The following is a 6,000-nucleotide window of genomic DNA, read 5'->3' as shown; positions in this document are numbered from 1 at the left end:
ATTGTTTTTAATGTAGCAAAGCACACAGGGTATAGTTAGTATTTATTATAAAGCTAAACTAGTCTCCTTAAAAATATTAACGCAACAAAAGCATAAAATTATCTCGAAATCTAACATTTTATGGCTTATCTATTTCAAACGACAGTTCTTTGATAAAAACATGTAGCAGTTTAGATCTGTAAATATCAGACCTTTAAAAAATACTTATAAACTACATTTCATTCATTCAATTAAGAAAAGTTTTCGTAAATTTGTGCATCCTTCGTTTATATGCTAATTATAGGTTTGGAATTATTGTTGTTTTATTTAATTTTAATTACTATAGTTTTGAAGCATTCAATGGAATAATAAAGTCTTATGTTATTATTCATTCAATTTAAATTCGTATTATTGACATGAATTTTAAATACTAATTTTAATTTGTACCTGAGCACAATTGTGTCAGTTCCAAAACAGAAATCAAAAAAATGAAAATATATTTTGCCTTGAACAGGCATGTATTTCTAATAGATGTTAATTAATTAATTTATACAACGAACACATTTACATATAAACAAACAAACACACGAAAAAAACAAACAAATACTGATTAGTGGTACAGGCAAGGATATAAGTTTAAGGGTACTATAAATAATAAAAGAAATTCGAAAAATTGTTTATTATCATTTTGTATGAAAAATAATATAAACAAATTGCCAAAGTTTAATAAAACAAACTAAGGAAAAATATTTTTATTTCTTTTTACCGTTCCTTTAAAAATAATCCTTACTATAACTGCCTAAAACTAGAATGAGCGTTTGTAGATAAAATAATTACGCGCTTTAATTGAATGACAACCACTTAACGCATAATTCAATTAAATTTTGTTGTTATTGTTGTTAGTATACTTTGCCTCCATACGAGTACAAGTTGAAATTCAAAATTTGCTCCGACCCTTCACAGGTAACAAACAACAACATCATAGTCAGCGTCAAGAACAAACAACTACAACTACAACAACAGTTGAAAAGTAAGTAGCATGAATGAGAGTTAATGAAAGTGTATTACGAGTTTTTACCAAAATGTCTAAACAAAACACAATGCAGGTTTATGTTAATGATGATTTCCACCCTAAATGGAATAGCTGTAATGATAACAATGACTTTTCCAAGGATGCCAGTTTATGTCAGTTGAGTAGATCAATTAAAGTGGAAGTGGAAGCAGCAAACAAACATCAGCAGTTATAGCTGAGTTCATAGAGACTAAATTATAATTTTAAAGCTTAGTTTAATGATTTTAAATATTTATAGACTTTTTAGAAGAGAAATAAATAAATATGACTTTTTGCGGAAAATAGTAGCGTAAGCGTATTTATACCCTACACCACTTTAGTGAGGAATGTATATCGGGTTTGTGCTGATGTTTGTAATGCATAATAATATTAGTCCTATACCCACCTTAAAGTATACCAATCGGTTCAGAATCATTTTCTGAGTCTATTTAACCTATTTAGATCTGACCGCCCGTCTACGTAAACCTTGCCATCAAACTACAGGTCGCAATTTTAAAGATAATTTAATGAAATTTGGTACATGGTCCATTATTTTACTCAGCCCCATACAACTGAACCCGCCGAATAGGGCTCGTAAACCTTATAAGCAAACTGCAGGTCGCAATTTTGAAGATAATTCAATGATCTTCTATGATACCGTAGATGAAGCCTATTTAAAATAGTTAACATCGGTCCATTATTTTACCTAGCCGCCGAATAGGGCTTTTAAGTTCATAATTATCTCGACAAAAAGCTGCAAAACCAAGTTTCACACTAGTCTTGATAACCCTTATGAATTTTATAATTTTAAACCTAATTGGACCCTAGCCCCTATAAAAAGCCCCCTTCAAAACTTGACTCAAATGTCCACAAATTTTTCAACAATAAATGGCTTAAGTATATGTATTGATGCAAAGTACAATTCAACTTAAATGCTTTATTATATAAACTAAAACTTGTTTTTTATTTGTTTTAACTTTTCAAGTAAATTATATCGATATTTTTAAAATACAGTAATTTTAATGTATTACCATTACCTCCTCATTACATCATTACTTTTTGTTTATATCGAACTTTACTGTACTCGCATTTTTATCCCACGTCTGAAGGGGCCATTTCCGCATAACATTCAATAGGATTCGTCGAATTTCATAACAAAAATACGACTAGTATTTTTAAGCCAGTAATAACAGTTGGTCAATTATGTGCCGAACTTCATAGAATTTGATAGAGAGCCCTACTTAAACTATTTCAAATTATATTTTAAGGGGGTAAGTTGTTATGTACTATAATATTTTTTGGTGTCTGTCAGACTTTCACGTCAGTCCCAGAGGGTTAAATAAATTTAATATACATAAATCAGAGAGTGGGAGTACCAATATGCCTGGCAATTTATAAAAAGAGGTTCAGAAATTGTATATAGGGGTTAATAAATGTTTTTAGGAACTCTGGACAGATCACTGAACACAAATGTCAACATCTGTGTTGACTTTTGTTTATATTTATATTAATGTTTTTACGTAAAACTCATTTGTTATATGCAAACATATATGTACGTAGAAAGTTTTAACTTAATCAAGGTACACAATACAATGTAAAACAATATTTACTGCAATTTATTTATTTACATTAAGCAAATAAACAATTACTTTTTTTGCTGAACAAATTAATTTATTATGGACTTTTTAGTATTTTTTGAAATGCCCATCAAATATTTTAATTCGTCATTTATATAAATAGAGTCTAATTTTAAAATATATTATTTATTTATTCACTTTTTTAAATAAAAATATAAAAATTGAACATATATTTATTGCTGTATACTCAATTGGAAATTGAGCTTGCAGATACATTTACATATATAAATATGTATGTATGTACGTTAATAATTATAAATATTTTGATAATAGAATAAAGTCGAGGTCTTAAGATCGAGAATAAGATATTTTTGGTACATCGAATTTAAACAATTAAGTAAATAAAAGTAAATAATTGAGTGATTTTCAATGTCATGGAAATATAAGCGGACACCACTACTTAACAAAACACCAAAAATAAGTCTGTGCTTGCCAATTGTCTGCCTCCAAAGTTTTTCTCGTTATCATTTTGCAAGAAAGTGATAATTTTCGTTCGAAATTTTAATTTACTCTCTGAAGAAAGTTTTAGCTCTTGTCATAAAGAACTCCGAACATATAAAATCAAAAAAATCCTCGTGTTTTTATTTTAAGTGGAAACTTTCATATTATGAAATTATACTGCTTATATAAACGACGCCTGTACGTATACGTGGTAATGATTTATTGTTATTATAAATATTAAGTATACGCCATATTGTGAAAGGCACAACACATAACAAATCGAATATTTTAAAGTATTTTGGGATTGTAATTTTGAAGATGAAATTTTTTATTTAAATGTTCACAATATTTATTCCTTATGAGAAGAGCTACAACCTTGCTTTCTGAAATTATCATTTTTTTTCAAGAACGACAACAAGGCATGAAATCTTTTTCGGCCGATAAAAAGTTCATGACTTTTCAAATCATTTTGTTTTTCATGATTTAGAATAATTAAAGTTTAAATAAAAAAATATTCGTATTCTTATTATTTATAGTGACAACTTTTAGTCATACTCGCGAAAAAAGATCGTGCGATATTTTCCAATTAGGTTGTTTCATTAATGTTATTTATTAATAAAGTAACTCATAGGAATGTAAAGACGCGAATGTATGAGTTTGTGTACAAATATCTGTATACATTTGTATATGTAGTAAAACAGCATGTTTAATATTTATCTTTTCAAGTGTCAAATAAATATTTTGATGTCTGGTGAATAAATAAACACTCATATCCATATATACACATGTATAAACACAAACAAATGTATACGTATGTACTACTTAGCTACATACATATAAAACTACGTACATACATTTGTATATGAATGTATTGTATATAGCATTAATAAAAATAACCAAATTCATATGCATATAAATAAAACAAAAGTACATATTTATATACATATTCATTCTAAAGGAATTAAAAATATGCACAACCTACATTTCTATTCCCTTCACAATGTTAAAAAGTTTATCGTTCCATATGTAATTGATTTTTTATATTCAGCTCAAATTATTGTATGAAACTATGAAAGGACTTTCGTGATTTTTCAATTTATTTAGAATTTTGATCTCGAATAATACAACTTATCTAAAAAAATGTAATGCGAAAATTCATTTCTCTTATGAAGAGTGTTGCCAGTTTAGCAGTTTTGATTGTTTGTCTTGAGTTTATACTATATGTACATATAGGATATTTACTATAGATATGTATTTACATACGCAATGAAAAAAGGACTAATCTATAAGCGATCACAGAATTAAGTATGTATTTTTATTATTTGTTTCAGGAACAAATAAAATAGTAACAATAGAAATATGGGGCTATTATGGAACTTGTACATATTATTCGTTACCAGTTTACACGTTTTGGTAAATTTTCTATATTTACAATGTCAATGATTTAATATATGGCGATATTTAAAGACATATACCAAAAATATTCAACATTAAAAGTTTACTGTTTTCTGTACAAAGAAACTTCGTCATATTTAACATTTAGCTTGGTTAAATGAAAACTTGAGTAGATGATTTTGTAGTTAAACAGTAAAACATTGTAAGTATTATTGTTTAATTTTCAATATACAAGAATATATAACACATATTCAATATTCAATAAAAAAACCCTACGATTCTTAATTTTATTTTTTTTTTTTACTTTGGGAAAGAATTTAAAATTTTTTCTTGTTTAAGATGTTATAAAACAGTTGCAGAATATTCAATTTACCTATTTCAATAAATAAATTGATACTTAGCTGTATGTACAATAAGGCAAATATACACATACAAAAATAGTGTAACAAATATGTATTTAAACCAAAATATTGCAAATTAATATACAACACATCAAAAAGTCGAGCAAACAAAAATTTTATTTGATGGTGACAGTCAGATTTTATAGAAGCAGCCATTCGCATGTACATCCAAACACGCACAAATACTTCAATATGAGACAGAATATGATAAGAAAACAGACAATTATATGGTAGATAATACTTTTAAAATTTCAATACATTTATTGCATGTATTTGTTGTTGTTTTTATTGAAAATACTCGCATTATCAGTTTTTCTGTCCTGCATTATTATCAGTGATATCATATACCTGTGTTTTTGTCATTGCTCCTGCTTTTACAACATTAAACTGATAAAACCACGCAAGTTTATTCTTAGTGGATTTTAAAATGGATTTTTAAAAAGCTCTGCTTATGTAACAGTTATGGATGATGGCTTGGTAGTCCAGGCTTTTAAGGTTCACCACTAGCATTGCCATCAAAATGACACAACCGCAAAAATAATTAAAAACTTTGCACAACCACATGAATTCAATGGCATTTGTAGTTTGTTAGTAGTGAACTATACAGCTGTGCAATTCTGAATAAGTTTTTAACTGTATGTGAATATGAATTAATGTCAATGTAAGTGCTTGTGTGGCAGTTTTATTCTGCTAGTACGTTTATAGATTTAACAGACAACATGTTTAAAACTAAAGCAAAACTTGTATATTAAATAAAATTAAATAAAATAATGACTGTAAAATAATACTACAATAACAAAAAGGACACGATCTCAAAAACGTGCCTGTTATAGACTGGACTATTGTTGTTGCAATGTTATATCATTATACAAGTCTAGTATTTACAAGATTCACAACAACAATGTTGTCGTCACAAAAAATCCAATTAAATCAAAAGTTACGCAAAGTGATAAGTCACGTTGCATATGACGACTAACCTACACACATAAAGAACAGAAACTTCAGCAGCAGCCAGTAAAGTCACCAATACAAATGAAAAGTATTCAAAATAAAGAACACCAGCTGCAAGAAAAGCCACAGCTAGCCAGTACACTAC

At 27.7% G+C, this 6,000-nt stretch overlaps 1 protein-coding gene across 2 annotated transcripts in view; it reads left to right on the top strand.

The window, feature by feature from the left end:
* The window catches only part of LOC111683800 (protein O-mannosyl-transferase TMTC2), a 96,043-nt gene that overhangs the window by 50,104 nt on the left and 39,939 nt on the right, over nucleotides 1-6,000 (top strand). The gene's annotated exons all lie outside the window — the stretch shown is intronic.

Source organism: Lucilia cuprina, chromosome 2 (genome assembly GCF_022045245.1).
Source record: "Lucilia cuprina isolate Lc7/37 chromosome 2, ASM2204524v1, whole genome shotgun sequence".
NCBI classification, from domain to species: Eukaryota; Metazoa; Arthropoda; class Insecta; order Diptera; family Calliphoridae; genus Lucilia; species Lucilia cuprina.
The sequence above is the reverse complement of the archived record's forward strand: the minus strand, read 5'-3'. Positions and strand labels throughout refer to the sequence as shown.